The sequence below is a fragment of the Crocuta crocuta genome, unplaced genomic scaffold (assembly GCF_008692635.1).
Source record: "Crocuta crocuta isolate KB4526 unplaced genomic scaffold, BGI_CrCroc_1.0 scaffold556, whole genome shotgun sequence".
Lineage (NCBI taxonomy): Eukaryota > Metazoa > Chordata > Mammalia > Carnivora > Hyaenidae > Crocuta > Crocuta crocuta.
Window position 1 is genome coordinate 2215139 of NW_027527436.1, and position 20211 is coordinate 2235349.

Consider the following 20211-nt stretch of genomic DNA (forward strand, 5'->3'; position numbering starts at 1 on the left):
TCCCCCCACATCCATCAGTCCTCAGTTTTTGTCAGCATTCAAGAGTCTCTCATGGTTTGCTTCTCTCCCTTTCCCCCACCATTTCCACCCTTCTTCTCCCCCTTGTTCCTCCGTCAAGTTCCTCCTAATCCTCCTATACGTGCAAACATACCTGAGTGTTCTGAGGGACACCTCTGACCACTATGACCAGTGGCTGCTGCTGCTGCTTCCAGTTGTTCTTAGCATACATTCTCTATGCCTTTCAGTCTTTTCCTAAAGAGTTTCTCAAACAGTGAGCGCTTACTATATGGCATGCACTTTCCAAGTGCTCTTTGCATTTTAAGTTATTCAATCCTTAAACCAACCTCAAGAAATAGATAGTTATTACCCTCATTTTTCAGATAAAGAAATTCATGCAAAGATGGTTGAAGTAAATTGTCCATGGGAATAAGTGTCATAAAATTATAAGGGGCAGAACTGGAGTGGACACATGCTGACTCTAGAGTCTGTGCTCTTAAACTTGGAGGTGTGTGCTGTATTGCACCAAAGTCTTCTCAACACACCCCCCCCCCAACGCCACCACCAGACTTCAGAAGGTGGGAGCCTTCCTATACCATATCTTGACATAGATACCTTGTCACTTCTTTTTTCCAGGGAATCTGGGAAGGTTTCCTCTGGTCTTTGACCTAAGCCTGTTTGTGTAAATTCTGTTATCTGGGGAGTCAGGCTGAATGGTAATCTGAAGGACAATGGAGAGGTTGCTTTTCAAATAAACACAACTTTTTTCCTCCCTATAAATCAGGAAAAGCAGACAAAATGAAGCAAAAATGATGACATTTGAGGCTGAGAGAAAAGATATTATAAAGATAGGTCACTGAGAAACATCCAGAACTTACTTGTATGAGCCTCCAAAGGGGGTCAGCTGATTATCAACAATCAATACTCAGGTGATTGAGACAGATATTGGTGGCACACTTAAGCACTTGCGGCATAATATTGAGTTGCTGCTTTGAAAACATTTTAATACAATAGGATTTAAATTTTCTTCTCTTCTTTGGATTTTTCAGTTAATATTGGAATTAAGTTAAAGCATTAATTCAACCAGCTTAGTGTAAAGAAAATTATGTCAGGTTCACCTTTGAGGGCTTCGTTATGGAATATCTATTGACTCAAGCTTATTAACTTGTAAATCCTCCAGTTTTAGATTATTATCTATTGATTACCTGCTTTTATTTGAGTTTAAAATGAATAAACAAAAAGAAATGATCACGGTTTAGTCATTACACTTTAAGAGAAAATGTGCTTAAGCTAAGTATACTTCATGAAAAATAAAAACAACTTTTATTTTTTTTCTGAGAGCTAGAAGTTGTGGTTCTCATTTTCATGTAGGCAAACCAAAGATTGATTTTAGTTTTGCATAATTGTTTTTAATAGATATTTGAACAAAGCTGGAAAAACGTTCATCACTGAGGATAGAAGGTGTTGAGAGTCTACATGCTTTAAGCAGTCAACTTAGAATAAAAAGCCCTGAGTTCAAGGGCTGGCTCTGTTACTCATACTAGGAAGACCTTAGGCAAATTATCTATAGTTTCTGAGTCTTGGTTTCTAACAATCAGTATTTTTCTCTTTGACTTTTTGTTTGTTTGTTTCAATTTCTTTATTAAATTTTTTAAACATTTATTCATCTTTGAGAGAGAGAGAGAGAGAGAGAGAGAGAGAGACAGAGGGCGAACAGTGGAGAGGCAGAGATGGAGACACAAAATCTGAAGCAGGCTCCAGGCTCCAGGCTCTGAGCTGTCAGCACAGAGCCCGATGAAGGGCTCAAACTCATGTGGTATCATGACCTGAGCTGAAGTCAGATGCTTAACCTACTAAGCCACCCAGGTGCTCCTGTCATTAATTGACTTTTGTGAGGATTAAGTAAAGTGATCTTTCTGAAATGGCCTAGCTCATAGTTGGTACTAAAGAAAAGTGCTATGAATCCGATTCTTGCTCATAGAAGCAGCTAAGGAAAGATGGGCTTCTGTTGATTTCTAAGGGTAATTGTTTAAATGTAATTGTATGCTTTGTTTAAAGCTCTAATCAAAGAAAAGTGCTGAGGGTCAAATCTACAGTCAAATATTTACTTAGCATCTACTTTTTTTCTAGCATGGTTCTAGGCACAAAAAGGAGTGGAAAAGATGCAAATCCTGGATTTCTGGAACTGCAACCCATTAAGAATGGAAGACTCACATTCATGAAACCACATAGAAAAACACACGGAAACTAGTGCTAAAGGTGTATGCATAGGAAATCATCAGGGGCCTAAGCAAAAGACTTCACAGAAAGGATGCAATTTAAATACCAGTGTGTAAGAAATGTACTAGATATATGCAGTTAGACAGTAGCATTAGATCAGTCATTGCAGGATTTCAGCAATTAAACATATTTAAAACTCATAGAATCTTAGAGTCAAAAGGAATTTCCAGTTAACTCTGACCTTCATATCTGAAGCAAAAATCCCAGAAGGCACTGAATAAAAAGGCAAAGGAGGGGAGGCATCTTTTCAACACTGTAAGAACTAAAGACTAGTTTGCAAAAGTTGTATTTACCGTAACAAAGACTCAGGGATCTGCTGATTCAGAGATTTAGGAGGGAAATGTTTCCATAATAGTTTCACCGAATTGGACGAAGAAAATTGTTGCCTTGCTATTTGGACTACCTTGTGCAACTAGACAAGGAAGAGGGGAGAAAAAGAGCTCAGATTGGTGGCAGGGGTGATTGACAAGAAAAATAGGGATGCTATCACATGATGAAGGTTAGGAAGCTTAGGCATGAGCCTACAAATGTTTCCCCACCCCCTGCCCCTTTTCTGACCATCTTGCCAGGCTAGTGAAAGACGCTTGCAAGCTTATGAAGGCAAGACCACTTAGAATCAAATCCTTCAAAAACAAGCTTGGTTATGGGGCGCCTGGGTGGCTTAGTCGGTTAAGCGTCCGACTTTCGCTTAGGTCATGATCTCGTGGTTCGTGGGTTCGAGCCCCGCGTCGGGCTCTGTGCTGCCTGCCAGCTCAGAGCCTGGAACCTATTTCAGAGTCTGTGTCTCCCTCTCTCTCTCACCCTCCCCTGCTCACGCTGTCTCTCTCTCTGTCTCCTAGAAATAAATAAAAATATTAAAAAAAAAAAAAAACAAGCTTGGTTGTTCTCATCAAACAAAAATTGGTTGTCCCAATTAGTTAGGGAGATGAAGAGAAGTCACAAATATTACTACTAGTCTCTTGACTTACTGTATAGAAATACATTCTATAAACAATACTGTTGTTGTTGTTATTTTGTCATGTCAATAAAGATTCCTCTCTTCTTCTAGCCTACACTTGTATGTGATATGTTGGAGTGGTCACACTTACTATTTAGTTTGGGGGCTATAGATTATCAAAATCGGATTACGAAATAACTAGAGAAAGATTGGAAATGTTATCAAGAGCTCTGGGGCCTAAAGCCGGCTTTTGTAATCACCAAGAGACTTATCTGGTTTGCCTGGAATGTGGGGACATTTTGAAAGAATATGCAGGAAGAATAGAAAGATGTTAGATAGCCAGGAGATGGACTGGCATTCAAGTGAGACTTCATCACCAGTATGTGAATAATATAAACCCAAAGAACAGATTCAGAAACTAGAAAAATATGGCACACATCTGATAGCTGAGACTTCTATTCCCAAGCAATGAACATTGGTCTTTCCAAGATGTGTCAGTGCTTGAATATGATCTTTTGGAATCTGGGGCTGATGGTCCATGTGCATGCTGATGGATTCTGGGAATTAACTGGACTATTCAGACTCTAGAATCTGATTATACATCATTCTTGAACTAAAATTATTTTCCCAGTTAACTGCATGTTTTTCTCCTTTCCTCCTAATCTCTGTCCCAATGTTACCCTCTTGTGAGGCCATTCCTGGCCTCCCTACATTAAATATCACCCTCCTTGACCCAACAGGCCAATGCCTTCCCAACTCCTATAACTGGCCCATAGAACATTCCCCTGACTAGCCAACACAGCATCTCTGAACCCTCATCCATGATGTTTTTCCATTGCTCTTATGTATTTATATATCATATATATGTGTGTGTGTATATATATATATATATATATATATACATATACATATTTATGTATACACTTGTTTAAATAAAAGCTTCAAGAAGGAAGGAATTTTCTCTGGTGGATTCATTGCTATACACTCAATTGGTATATATCAAGTGCATGTGGACTGAATTAAGTAAATGAATGAGTGAAATTTCGGATCAGCCACTAGAAAGGGAAGACTGGGAGCGGGGTTGCAACATGGAGGAACTGGAATATTTATCTCATTTACTTATTTGCTTTTAGCACATAGTAATAAATTACAGTTTGTCATTCCATGCTATTGGTTTATGCATTACATGATCTGGTTTAACTATACTATCTTTGCAAACATAGGTGACTTTCAAGATTCCTGAAAAAGTTAAAAAACATGGTTCAAATGTCATCCTAATAACTTATACATAAATAAAGAACAAGTAAATGGCCAATCTGACACTTCTTACTTGTGGTGCAAGCTCATTACCAGCCACAATATGAGGTATAAACACTGATAGTTCAATCCTATTTGGCCAGAAGTTGACAAACAATTTGAAATTATCAAGGAGACCACTTGGAAATGGATTAATATCCAGTATTATTCTCAATGAATCTTTCAATAAGTGTATATTGCAGCTTGAGGAACTAGCTAATGACAGTTTCAGCTCATAAATAACCGAATATTCTATTGATAATTTTATCTATATCTATACCTTTTAAAATTTCTATTTTCATGGTGTAAATAACATTTGTCCACTAGCGCAGACTTTATAGTCTATAAATAAGTAAACATACACGTAATAAGGATGTGCGTTCTAGAAGTTATTATTTATAAGGGTGCACATTGTAAAAAGTTTGGAGACAACTGGCTTATTTTAACATTCTTCTCACAGCAAAGCTACTTATTAAAAAGGAAAACAGGGCAAGATATTTTTCCTCTATGAAAATAAAATGAAACCTGATCACTAGCTTACTGTGAATAAAGTATAAAATAAGAACAAGTAGCTCACTTATGTTGCTGCATTGTAATGGACCAAATCCAGGAATACTTTTTGGAAGATAGATGCTTAAAGATAATTTGTAAAAAAAAAAACTCACCCCTTGACTAATTTCCCAGTGGGAAGTGCTGACTATTATTGATAAAAATGATACTGATGGTCATTGCCCAGATGGCACTTTGAAGAATATAGTTGGAGACAAAAACCCTATAAAATGTGCATGTCACAAAATCACACTAAACCTCCATTATGCGCTTGGGCTATTATAAGCAGTCACACTGTTACGTTTATTTTATGAGTTCTTTTGACTCTTTCTCAGTTTGAATAATTTGATTTAAATTCTCTGTTAAAGACTAGAGTGAAGAAAAGCAATGCAAATATAAGTGGTTCGACAAGGTGTAAAATATTTACACTGCCTCTCACTTCTGTGTTACTTACAAGATTGCAAGTAATCAGTTACACTGAAAAAGGTAGTACGCTGGGAGGGAAGCAGGAAGCTACAGGGACACAGGGCACTCCCCCATCCCAGAGAAGCGATGTTCAGTTATCACGGTGACTGTCATCTTAACAATTGCACAAGTGCATCATTCACTGTGGGTGACTAGAAACAGATGAAGAGGAGCTGAAAAATGGGAGAATTTTCCTTGTCTCATGTCTCTCTGATAACTAGGCAGACTACAGAGCATGAAAGATGAGGGCTACCCAATTCAAACCAGAGCACGTAGTTACCATCTGGGCATTTTAAAAGTAGGACACATGAAATGCTCAGATGTATCCCCCAACAGGGTGCAATAATACAGCAGTAAAAAGAAAACTACAGTGAACTACGGCCACTTCCACCCTTGCAATCATTCTAGTACAGGAAGAGGCAAGGATTTTCCAAAAACCTTTTGCTCAGGTATATCTTAAGAGCTCACATGTTTGGTGCACAGATGGCTTCTGTGTCTTAGCAGTAACACGTGGTATGTAGACACACCCAGCAGAGGGCACTGTCCTCATGGAAAGAATGGGCTGGGCCATTCTGGAGGGAGCCCTGGCTTGAGAGCTCAAAAATTAAAATACTCAGTAGACCACACACACTAAAATAGCCATTTCCTTTCAGAAACATTCACTGCCGAAACAAAATATTGACTTTTTAAATGATGTATTTGGCTTTCAAAGGTACCCAATTGAGTAATTTCTTTCAGATGCTGCCAGATGTAGACTCTTAATTTTCTGAACAAGAATACTAAGTTATTCAACAGCTAGGAAACAAAGAGCCTCAATACTACATTTTTTGATCTTAGAAGGTGAGAGTTCAGAATTTCTTATTTCTGGAAACCATTCTCTATCACCTTCTCTAGATCCTCAAGGCAAACGATCTACTAACACTGTTGCATCTAGCTGCTGTTGCGTGAGTTAAAAAAAAAAACCTTAAACCCTCACTCAGTTCTAGTTTCTGATGTACATTTTGCAATGAGAGAGAGAGAGAGAGAGAGGAAGACAGTGGAAAGAGAACAGTATTTATAGGAACAAATGTCAGAAACATAAAATCTTTGGCCACAAAATGAAAACATGTAAGTCGATGTTTAATACATATATTTTAAGAGAATTTTAATTATGTTGATAGATCATTTTATAATCCCTGCCTAAATTCATCCACATTTGCAAAAATGTGTATTCACAAGATCAAGTAAATTCACAGGCTTCTAGTTTGCTGGGTTGAGACTTGAGGGGCAGTGAAGCTACAGAATGGCATGGTTTGTTGTAAAATGAAGCATCAAAATATCATAATGAAACTAATAATGGCTGGCAGTAATTTAAGACTGCCTCTCTGCCTTAGGAAGGAAAGCAACTAAGGAAATACAAATGAGAGAATTAAAGAGAATACACTTTAGGAAGAAAATTCAGCAAAGGACGTCTTTTAAATTTAAATTTCCATTTAAATTTCCATTTCCATTTGCTTGCCTCCAGATGAAACTCCAGATACATTTAAGAGAGAATTCTTCCAGATTTTTTTTCTAGAATTCCCCAGACATTTCTTTTTCGGTCTCTCTTCATGCATCATTTTTTATTCTATTTCTTGTTAAGAATTCTTATTAGCCCATCTAAGCATTCAATTTACCCTGCCTATTTAGTAATGAATAAATAGCACATACTGTTAATTAGCCACCTGGGGTTCAAAGAGGGGAAACACGGAGTTGAGGTCTGAACACTGTAATGTGCTGACAAATATTGACCAATCTCTATTTCATAAGATTTAAAATCAGGCTTCCTTGCCCTATTCTGCCCTCCCTACCCTTCCTCTATTTCTTGACTGTCTGTGGGACTAATACAATTTTTTTAAAGTGATTTATTTCTAACAGATGTGATCATGCAGCCGCAGGGACCTGGATGCACATTGCCCCTAACAACTTTAATTTCTGGATATAATAAGCAGATATTCCACTAATAAATAATTACCGCTCTGCTAAGGAAAAGATGCTAAGGCATGAGGTACGATGACCAGGTATTTCTGGGCAAAATGGACAAGTAAATGGGCTCTCCTAAGGCCCTGACTATGCTCAACAGAAATGTGATAATGGTTGGATTTCGAGAACGTGACAGGTCACAAAGGAAGAAAGTCAAAGCTTAATTTAGGAAGCTAATTTTAGGTCTACATAAATTTCTGGTAAATCAGAAACTACACAGGGTGAGGTAAGAAAAGATGGCAGCATGGGCCCTGGTCTGGAACATGGCCTGCCCAACAACAGCAGAAGAGAGATCCACCCAACTTCCCTCCAGCTCAAGTGGCTCATGTGGCATCTCAAGGTCAGGAGTTGGACTCCACCCACTCATGGTGAGTGCCCTGTTTCTGAATGCTGATGAGGAGGCCCCAGGCAGTGCCACAAAGCCAGTGATGACATCACAGGTTTACCTGATGAGGTTCAAGCTGTGACCCAGCACTGTCTGTGGCCGAGGGAGGCAGCACCAGAATCCTGGACTTTAGGTAATATTTCAGATGAATGTAATTTCCCAAAAACTTCCCAGAGTTCCCAAGCTTTGGAGAAGAAGTCTCCTCTAATTTTTCCAATGAGTAGTCTGCCTTTCTTCCCCTGGTATGACACCTAGACTACTGGCCCAGCTGCTGTAAGACCACACTCTGTTACTAATATGATTTGCTAATAGTACATGTTTCTGGGAAAGACTTGTTAGGGAATTAAGGGGAAATAAAATAAAAAAGGAGAAAAAAATGTTTTTTCTTAAAAAAACTTCAGGGCTAGTCTCTTCAACCCTGTTAACACATTAGCACAGTGACATCTTTGCAGACTGCTTTTCTCCCCACCCACCTATTTCAGATCATAACAATCACCATTTACTGAGTTATTTGCTCTGTCTCTGCTGCCCGGTGGGGTGCTGCATCTGAGGGAGGCATCGGTGGCCTGGCCTCCCCAAGGCGCACGTGGGATGCTGCCACAGCGTCTCTAATCCATGTCTGCCTCCCCCAGGGCCATGCTCCTGACCACTTGATTCAACAGCTTTGCTAGGCATCTGATGAAACTATTTGAATAATAGTCATATCATACTATGTGGTATTTCTTACTTTTATGGCATCGAACTATCATTTGTGGCTTTTATTGATATGTAGCTTTTCATAAATGATTTGTTTCCTATAGGTGGATAATTCAAGGGGAAGCACTGGGTAGAAGAAAGAACAGACATTAGAAGCAGAGAGATCTGAAATGGAATTGCAGCTCTGCAACGAGCTGTGCAACCATGCTCAAATAATTCAACCTCTCTGAGTTTCTATTTCCTCACTAATAATCCGTAGATAATAATACTCTGCAAAGTAGTTATTAAGATGAAATGAGGTGGCATGTACAACGTGGCTGCAATGTGTTTAACAGAGAAAGTTCAGAGCAAATACCTACTTACAGCTTGAAATTGGAACATATAAATGATTATACCTTCATTTACCTGTGAACATAGAGATCTCCTCTTAAGCTAAATATATGGCATCACCAAGAAATTTTAAAAGAAGTTCTAGAATATAGTTATAGTTTGAGTAGAAACAAGAAATAATATGCAAACTAACTCTTGCTCATTATAGATTTTATCAGCTCATTAATTCATTATTTATTATATTGATATCTGGCTAAATTAAGAGGCATTGTTCTGGGTTCTAGGAATTGGTAACATAATAAGAAAATACCTGCCCTTAGGGAGGGGTTTATATTCTGATCAGAGAGACAGTAAACAAGATAAATAAGCACAAATGTATACTTCTAGATAATGTTAAATATTAAGGAGAAAAATAAAGCAGGGAAGAGGGACAGAAGCTGTGTGGCGTGGAGGAGAGTAGGGAAATTATATCTAGGTAGGCCACGTAAGGCCTCCCCAAGAGTGACAGAGGTAACATTTCAGTAGAGACCAGAAAGGAGGAAGGAAGCCAGCTATGGGGTTGCCTGGGAGAAGAACTTTCCAGGCGGACAATGCTCCAGTCAACAGATCGCCACCCGGGCAGGCCCTCTGTGCCATGAGGACATGGTAACAGGTCTTCGCTAATATTAATGCATGCCTATAAAATAGGATTTTTTTGCTTCCTGTTTTTTTTCTTTATTTTTTACTTTAAAGGGCAGAATAGACTTAGGCTTTCTCTCTGGGGGAATACAGAAGAAAAATGTGCTGAGAAAAACATAAATTTCCCACAGGAATTAAAAGTAGTTTTCTTTCAGGGCATCTGGGTGGCTCAGTTAGTTAAGCATCCAACTTCAGCTCGGGTCATGATCTCACGGTTCATGGGTTCGAGCCCCACATCAGGCTCTGTGTTGGCAGCTCAAAAGTCTAGAGCCTGCTTTGGATTCTGTGTCTCCCCCCCCGCCCCTCCCCCATTCATGCTCTGTCTCTCTCTCTTTCTCTCTCTCAAAAATAAATAAACTTAAAAAAAGTAAAAGTAGTTTTCTTTCAATTACATTTATATATATGTTACCATATATAAATGTATTATATAAATATATATAATTATGATAAATTTTTCTACTGACTTTAACCTTAAACTGTTTGAAACATCTTAGAAGCCCAAGTGGTTGGAGGCCAATGTAATAGCAAGACAGTAACATTCTTAGGATCCACGTGGATATATTTTTTAAATGCTATGGTGCTTTGGTACGGTAGGTACAAAAACATTTGAAGGGTTCAATCTCTCAGATTTTAATGATCCTTGCTGTATGATTAGCTCGAGTAAGCGCCCTCTTAGTAAGTGTCCAAAGGCAGAACAGGACAATGTCTTTGGAAACACAGTGGAAATTGTACCTTTAATACTATTTGTCACCATTAAGGAAGTTGGAGGGGCCTTCCCCCTTCTCCCTAGCAACAGAAATACTTAAAAAGGTCAAGTTCTATCATTTCTTTGGAAACTGGTTAGCTTTCTCCTCCCCTGGGACAAGATGCGTACCTAGACCCACAAGGATTTGCAAGACTTGTTGAGAAAACACTGCTGTTGGGACACACGTGGGAATTAGAAGGAAGCACTGGACAGGGCTTTTCTCCCTGGACAACTTCCAGAGGGGACCATGCTCTTGACATTACAGAGATCAAGAAGAGTTTTCAAGACATTTTCTATTTCCATACGAGTTCTTTTGTATGCTGGGTTGCCTGCCATTATGTTTATGTAATTCTGACAGTGTTCTTAATGACACACTAACAGATTGTAAAACACGCTGCTGGCATTTACTTGTTTTTTATATTTTTAAAACAATGTCCTTCATGTAACAGTAGTTAAGCGCGGCAGAAGGACATCATTAGAGCCATGGTTAAACTGTAATTTACACCATTAGGAAGGCAGGAGCAATTTTTATTGCCTGGCAATTTTCTTGCTGAAATATTTGGACCATATGGCTCAATTTGTGTAATAACCTTAATTTCTGCACTCTTCAGGTTTGCCTCCGTCTCCTACGGAATGGTAAAATGCGGTTTAGCAGAAAAGGCAACTGTCTATACTTAGAGAGTTGAGATTAATAACATGTCACGTCCTGTTTTTGGTGAAGGAATTCGAACAGCAGCCAGATGGTATCTCTACAAATAACTGTCAGGGGTCTTGATCTAATCAATACAATGTATTAATACATCTCCCTTTGCTGTTTCTCCAGGGGCCGGTGCACAACATCTGGAAAGGGGGGGGCCGCCAAGTAGAAAGCCGATTCTTTTCAGAATCAAACTGAGCCCAATTAATTTTTCATGTATCCTTGATAACTGTTTCATAATGAGCTATGCGTCTTGACGGATTTGGGGTTGGCAGAGCAGGCTGCCCCTGGTTTCTATCCCCATTCAGTCCACTTATAGAAACCAACCCATTAATCAAGCTATCTGGCATAAAACCTGAATCTCAGCTCAGCAAGAGATCAATAACCATCCTAAAAAAAAACACAGAACCAGCCACTAATGGGCACAGGTATCCAGCCATGACACTAGTAATTGCTTTAGCAAAAATAAAACTCTGGATCATAATCACCCAATAGGAACTTATATGATAAAATTCATTACTTGTGCCTTGTCAAAAAGTAACATTTACATCCGTTAAAAATATACTATAATTTTACTATCTAGACATGGCCATTATCTTTCAGAGGTAGACAACGCACCTTTTGGAATGGATTAAAACTCCCTGATTTTGTAATGTGAATATTTAATAATCCAAGTATCACATAAAATGTTTAAAAATGAGTTATTATACTTATTTTAAATTCAGAGTACCTGAGGGGCTCCTTAATACAATCTTTAGCCCAACCGCATATGACACACATTGAGCCTGCTGTGCTAAGAACTCCGATGTAATGTCAGCTTGGTCAGATTTCTTCACTCTTTGGTTGGCTTAATGGCAAGATTTACAATTCAAATCATAAATTCTTATCACTTTCCCAGTGGCTTTGTCTCAATCCCTTACTGTTTTACCAAATTCAAACCAGTCATTCTACTTCTCAGTTTGCAAATCTCTTTTAGCTTCGTAGGGGTTTCTGCACTCTGAATCTTTTGAAACAGAGACCCAATGACTTTGTCTATGGAGAGGAGTGCAGGAAAGAAAGATATGGAGGAAACCCATGGATTAGATTCTGAATCTATGGCCTGCTGTAAAACATTCCTTTGTGGCTCTTGGACAACAGGTGGAAACCTGTTTTGCCCATATGAGAATCATATTTTGATTAGAAAAAAGTCCTGGGAAGTGCTGCCGTTAAGACAGTCCTTCATTGGCTGATCATCTGATCAAACCCTGCCAAGATGATAGAAAGGTCTAAGGAATCATCCAGGAACTTGGAAGTGATGTCACATTCATCTCTTCTGACAGCATGACTAAGAATCATGATGCTGTGTTTGTTCAGTCAGTGGTTTGTGGTTCTGCAGTATAAGTGCTGGGTTTGGAATCAGGGGTATGAGTGAGGGTCCTCCTGGGTTCTTTTAAGTATTTATAAGTGTAATCAACACCCACACATGACCAAATAACTGCTTATTATGTTGTAATTTGTCTCTTTCCTCATTTGCTTCAACAACACCATGAGTCACAGAGAGAAAAGAGTATTTTGTCTTTGTATCTGTTGTGGCTTCTGAGAACAATAGATTCTCAAAGAGAATTAGGTGAACAACTGATTAATGGGAGAGCCCCATGATATTTCTTGGTCTTGATCCCCTTATTAGATTTTACATGTCTTGGTCCTCAATTGCAAATAATTCATAATTGTCATAACCTGCATGAGATTTCAGACGAGCAAGTAGCATAGATTTTCAATTTTTATTTTGTTTGCTGATGTCCAGTGTGAATAAACAGAAAGTACCCTGACAGTGGTTTGTTTGTAGTGGAGTTGCATAACATCCAGCAAGAAAACGGTTCAAACAAATGAATTGCATGACTAAATAAAATCTGAAATTTGGGATCCACAATACGCGGCATCCAGAATTTTCAACTTTTGTGATGCCACTATCAAATACTTAATTTATACAAACTTAAGCCCTCTGTGACAAAGACAGAAAATAGTTGCTATTCTGGGGCCACCCAGGTCATAGACATGATCAACAATGCCAGCAGTGCGAGCTTAGTTAACACCCAGCTACAGCACTAACAAGATGTTTCACCTTAAAAATTATATCAAGATAAAAAGATTCATTTGCAAACCCATCACATATGTATTCACAGGTGGTGGGTGTGGGTCATTGCATTTGGATTAAAAAGCAAATGTCTCTCTCTACATGAGAGGTCACTAGCTGGTATAAGGCAAAATCTTTTCACTGTTCGGCATAATTAAAATATTCCAACAGTGGTTTCGGTAATTTAAAAATCACAGTATTGTTGTAATATTTTTCTAGGCTTCAGGAGCTCACAATTGTTTGGCCCAATCAAATCTGGGAACACTAGAGAAGTTATCACCCATCAAGGTAATTACTTTCAAGTTGAAATAATTACTCTATCAATGTTAATGGTCTTTCAACTTCAATAAAGCACTCACCTGCCGATAATCACGGCTAACCTCTTGCTCTAATGCAATTCCCTCTCTATTTAGTAGGTTATATTACAGCCGTTACAGTGGTCACTTGTCCTGAACAGCTGCTGAATTTCACTTTGATCGGCTATGAACCATAAAAAAATTGGTCATCTGTGTATGATTTCCCCCTCACCCATAAGCCCTTGCAGAGCTAAGGATATGATCTCTTGGCTGTAATAGGGTACTTTAGGGGCAGCCATCTTGTCTCAGGTAGTGGCTACTTTCCACTTGTGACAAGAGCACAGTAGTTCAATTAACTTCTGCCCTTCACTGCCATTTACAGCTTGCTGTCTCTGCTAAATGGCATATATTCTGAATTTATGGCCTGGGCCTGTTACTGTGTGGCCAAGTTCGTTTTACTTTCACATGTTTTTTACCAAAGTTCTGCGGAATTCCTTGGTGTCTTTTCAATCCATTTAAAGACCAAAAACTAACAACACACTGGAGTGAAAGGGCAAATAGCCTCCTCACCAACTACCCCTCATATACTGATAGTCTGCTCTTTGGCCCAGGTAAAGTAGGCCAATGCCAGTTTGGTTGAATCTGTGTAACTTGGGAAGTGTGCGCGTGTGTGCATGTGTGTGTGAGCTATCAAAAGACTTCACGTTTTGCTGATATGATCCCAGATAGGGAATGGGCAGGGTCCACTGAGCATCATGGCAGGTATACAGAACTGTATCTAGAGAGGAAATCACCTGAGGAGGGCTCTTTGAGGGTCAAGACTGAGATGTTATGGTAGAGGGACATGAGTCAGTGCTGAACCTTTGGGACACAAAAAAGCTTGTTCTTGCTCCAGGTGACTTAGAAAGGAAATAGCCCAATCCAATACTTGAGACATTACTGGGGAATTAACAGAGTGGTATCAAGAAACATTTAAATTTGCAAGCCCTGAATTTTGTTGCAAGGTAAAGAATGCTTAAATTATATACAATGTAAGGTTTTTCATTCATGACCAAAGTAGTACAGTTGCTTTATACGAACCAAAACTTTTTATACTTTTGTCCATTTCTTCTGGCTTCTGTAGTCCAATAGCAGGACTTCTAAGGCTTTACATTTTTTTTACATTGCTATTTACAGTTTCTAAAGTACTTTGCATAGTCATTAATTTATTTAGCCCTTGTAAAAGCCTCATGAGATAAGTGACGTTTTAGTTCAGACTCGACAGTTAAGGAGGAGGAGGACAGATCCATTTGAAGTGTAAGAACATGATCATTTGAGGAGGAACAGCATGTGTGAAGAACATAATGAAGTCTGCAAGCAGAAGGACTCAAGAAATACTTTAGAAGTAGGACCGGCAGGATTTAGTGAAGATTGGTTATAGAAGGAAGGAAGGAGGAGGACTCAAAGATTATCTGCCTTGAGCGACCAAAAAGATAAGGATCCATTCAGTTTGTAACAGCATGTATTAGGGGATAAGTACAGCTTAGGAAAGAAAAAAAAACCAGGTGATAGGTAACATTACTGGAACTGCTAGATATACCTCTGCAGGACTAACAGAAAGAATCAACCTTACACCGTCAAGCCTACCTTCCTCTGAAGATCTATACAAGACAACTTATAAAAGAGGAGACCCACGTCATGATAAGCAAGTTAAAGAAGGGAATTTAGTAGAGAAGCTTCCCCACATCATCTCCTTACTACGTGGGAAGAAGGAATGGGGGTATGCTATACTCCACTCTCAAGGCAAATGAGGGACATCCAAGAGAACATGAAGAAATTGAGGGTGTCTGCAAGAAAGGTGAGATGGGCCTTTAAAATTTAAAGTAGGTTTAAAAATCTACTCTCTTCATGAGCTTGCTCTTGAGTTGAAGAGACTCGGAGTATTTTACTGCAGCCACTAGCGTGGAGAAGCATCTTCTGAGATTTCTGTGTGATCCCAGTGTTTGGGGAACATGGAAGCTGTTTCCCGATTCTTATTCAAAGAATTTTGAAGTTGTGAGACTGGCTGGGTCTCACCCAGCATGGTAGGTTGAGTAGAGAAGATAGGGCTGGATAATCTGTACTTTCCTTATTTGGTAGAATGCATTTTCCCCAGGTCTGGAGGATGGCAAGCAAGGAACGAGTTTTTTCCATGTGATAGGACCTACTATTAGCTGACTGCCCAGAAGATGGAACCCAGAAGCAAAAAAGGCTGTGGGGGTGGAAATCTAAGGCAGGAAAGGATAGAGGTGTAAGAAACCAGCCAGAGAATATGATGCCTGCATCAGGGAACATGGAGCATGTAACTTCCCATGCAGGACCTCTGTATGACCCCACAAGAAGGAATGGCTGATGGATAAAAACAAGATTTATAATTAATGCTTCTTTTTTGTCTAATTCTTTCTTTTCTTCCACAGTTCTGGGGACCTCAACAAGAGAAGAAGGAACTAAAGAGGAAAGAAAATAAATAAAATAAACATGCCCTTTCTTTTCTACTGTGGATCTCTTAATGTAAGTCGGGCTTTAGACCAAACCTTTTTTGAAACACCTGAAATGAATCCTTATTGCCAGACGGGGCTGGTCCTTGTCACTGAATGTGACTGGAAAACCATAGCACCTGCCTTAGAAACTAGTGATGACTGAACAAGAGAGTCCCAGATGAAGCTTGTGGGAATAAAGTGGTTAGAGAAAAATAAAGCTCTCTTTAAGAAGTAGTCATACCAAGTTCAAGAAGACTTATATGGTTTGCATCTTCAATAATATTGAGCAAAAAGCAGATATCTAAGATATATCTGTGATTAGCATCATATTATTAGAAAAAAGGGAAAAAGATAGTGCAAGGCTAGTGAATAAAAAGTTGATGTCAAACTAAATACACCGTTACAACACAACAAAATGGTTTGCACCAATAAGTGCTCATTGTTTTGTGTGACATTTACCCACTTCTATTTTGTAATTTTATATAAAGAATGAGTAACAAGGTTACCTTATAAAATATGAAAAGCTCAGCTTCTAGAACTGATATAAAAATCATAGTGATTGTTTTTGTTACCAAATTTTGGAAAAATAACTACTAGAGTAGTCCTTCTAGATGTCTAGATCTCCTAGAGCATTTCTATTGTCTTACAACAGATGAGAACAAAAGAACCATCACATTTTAAGAGTTACAATTAATTAAGATCATATGTAAAGAGCAACAATATTTTATACTATACTAAGCCAGACTAAATGGGATTAAAAGCAAATTAATCAATTTACTCACCAACTCCCCATAACATGGCACTTATGAAGCATTTCATTACCCCCCCAACACACACACACACACACACACACACACACATATCTACTTAATGGAAAGGAGATTTGAGACAACCACATGAGAAAATTTTGAGTACTTCCTCCTTGACATTGGGCAAGTGAGTTTGGCAACTAAAATCTAGAAACTAGAGTTTGTCATTCTGGATTTTATTTCCAGATTGGAAGCCAACTTTTAGTGACCCATATAATTTGCTTACCCCTCAGCACCGTATGCTTGATTCTACACACAGTGCAGAGTACCATCTATCTTTCAGAGTACTGGGCAAATGTACGATCTGGGCTTGATGTTTCATAACCCTGTGGGGTAAGCAGGGATATACTGAGAGCACAGACTAACAGGTAAACCACCTTTGCCTTTAAATCCCAAGTTATTTCTGCCAGTGCGATGGCAGATGCCAGTGAGAAAAAGCAAACAAGTCTGAATGGTGGCAGCAGTATCGCCAACCTCGCCAGGAGTGTTCCCTGTAAATACCACCATGGAACTCTCGCATGCCAAGCGAGGCTAAATACAGTTTCTCTCCTGACACTGCACAATTCATCACAGAGCTAATTGGGAGCGGAGTTTAAGGACTTCTACTTAAAGCTTGTTTTCAGTAGTGTTGAGTATTGGCCTGAAGAGACCCTAGGAATCTAGATATATCTCTCTTCCCCTTTGAAGAACCTACTTGGGCCCAAAGGGAGATGAAACTTTTCATGAGGTTGGGAGAGAAGCTGGTGATACATTAAAACCCACGCTCTCTCCATTTCTCCTCTCCTGCTGCCTCTGCTGCTGCTGCTGCTGCTCCTGCCAGCACATATGCTCTCCACCCCCATGGAGGGCTCCCATTGCCATTTCTCCATCCACTGCCACCATCAAGAGGATTCATGCATCCATTGCACCTGTTTTATGTGGCTCTCCCAGCAACGTCCACCTGTCTGTAAACAACTCTGGGAGAACCTTGGGACAAGCCAGCAATGGCACTACACTCTGGGCAATTTATTGGTGGCCCCTCATGCAGAGATAGGATCCCAGTAAACAAGAGACTAAATGAGACTATTTAGTGATACCTCTTGCAAGTCTGTGGATTAAACTGCAATCCTTCAATTGTGGAAATGGGTTCTATGCCTTACCAATTGAAAATGTAGCTCATTTGCTCTGGAGAATTTTAGCTGAAGTGGTCAATGAAACAAAAACTTGAAAAATTTTCTAGGGTGGGCACACACATGAAAGAAGATAGTAAAGATGTTTAGTTGTATAGGAATTAGAAAAATAGTAACTAACTAGAGGCAGGAAGACACTCACGGAGAGATTTTAAAGGGAATCATTAAAGTATGAGTAGCAGAAACTCAAAAGCAAAGAAACTTAGAAATCTGAAATGCCCAGCGGTAATAATCTGGGCCTCAGTCTTGATTCCACATCCTCCCCTGCAGTCTCTGCTCTGCCCAAGAGCCCACTCATGGTAGCTTTCAACAGTACAACTGACCGCACTGTTGAGTATTGGCATACTGAATACAGTGCTCAATGACTATTTGCCAAATTGGATGGAATCATCAATAATCTGTTCTTGACCCTGAAGGTTCATTGCGCTGGTGTAGAGAAGTCATGCTGTTCTGAACAGGAAAGGGTGGACTTCAGTGACAGGAGGAGGGATTTGGGCAGGTTAAAAAGAACATTCTTCTTTGGCGGTAAGGAATTAGAATTAAGTGGCAGAACCTCTTTTAAATATCTTAAAATAAAAAAACAGCTCAAGTGCATTCTCTTGGGATGTAGCAATGTATGAAACTCAAAGATAATAATTTATTTTTCCGAAGATTTCTTTCAAAGATGTCAGCCCCAGAGGGGTCACAGTGGTCTCCTGCCCTGGAAACGTGGCCTGCTAACCAGAAGACCTGAACACTGGCCCAACTGCTCTATGGAAGATGTCTTAGATTGGTTAACAAGCTCAAATGGAGCCTTTCCTAATGCCTCTAATGAAATCTTTTCTTGGAATTTTCAGGGCCAGATATCAAGATTTCGGTGGGGGCACTTTGAACTCGCACACAGACACATACATTAGAAAATAGGGTGCAGAAACCTTCCTGTTTCCAGATTATTCTGGCTGTTCTCTTTAGCCCTGTGTAAGGATTGCTCTCTGGAAAATGGCAGAGTGAAGCAATCCTTGACTGTCTGGTGGAAGCTGTGTTTCTGGGGCCCCAGACACAAAGGGCCATGTGATGCTTTAAGCTTGGGGTCATGGGCCTTCCTCTTTTTCAGGAACTTTTTAGTGTGATAAAAACAGAACCTGGCAGATTAAATACAAGACAGAGTTCATTGTATACTTTAAATATGGTATTGTGAAATGCAATCGGCTATGAAGGAATGATGTAGAGGGTACTCCACAACAGAACTCCCATAAGAGTTGTTTGGGGACATTAAATGTTTAGGCTCAGTCCTCTGCAAGCCATTCTTCAAAATCAGAGGTTTAATTATTGCAATATTGGTACCTTCAATAAAAATATATTTAAATTAAGGGACCTCATTCAGAAAGCTCTTGTCACGAGTTTTTCAGTATTTTTACTTTATTTCTCGGTAGTTTACTTTCAGGGTGGAAGTTTAGGACACGAATTCCAAGGATATGGTGAGAAGGAACAGATTTCTCCATAGATCACATATCGACTAAAAAAGGTCTTCTGCACTTAAGAACACTGTTTTTAATGCTTATAATGAAGGCTGTAGAAAGATGTAATATGAAAGAGCCTTACCTACAAAGACAACTAAATGTCATATAAAAAAATAAAGTACCAATTCTCAGTTCTAAATAAAATAAAGATTTCTGTAATATCATCTCTTTAATTCACAGGCTGCTTGTTATTTGTCATGTGAGAAAAGCGAACATAAAGACAGAGAGAAAATACTGTACTATAAACTATTAATTTACAACTATTCTTCTGGAGTTTCATTAAAGTATGTTTGCTCTATAAATATACAATATATAATATAAAAAATCTAATTATTTAGATATTTTGGTAGATGTTATACTTCTATAAGATAACCTTTACGTATATTGAGCCGCCTCAATTAGTGGCATAAAAACATGGTCTGTTCTTTGAAAATAATACTTTATGCTGTCCTTTTTTTTTTCTGAGAGGTTTTCATATTTAGCAAGGTCTTGGCACATTTTAGAAACTGTATGTATTTAACTACTAAGACCATAATTTTCATCTTCTCCTTAAAGCCTTTCCAGTATGAAGATTTCCGGCTGATCTTTCAGAACATTTCTTGACCAACACTTTCGGTATAAAATAGTCTCTCTTATATTGTGGTTTATGGCTAGTAGGTGGTGGAACTTGGGATCTGAATACTAAAATAGTGGATATTACAGGCTATAATTCACTACTTCTCTCACATTTTTCTTATGTTCAATGCTCATCTCTGCAGTAATTATAAAAGA

The 20211-nt window shown here is 38.9% G+C and overlaps 1 protein-coding gene across 1 annotated transcript in view; it reads right to left on the minus strand.

Moving 5' to 3' along the window:
* USH2A (usherin) overlaps positions 1-20211 on the minus strand; it is a 717315-nt gene that overhangs the window by 84790 nt on the left and 612314 nt on the right. The window lies entirely within an intron of this gene.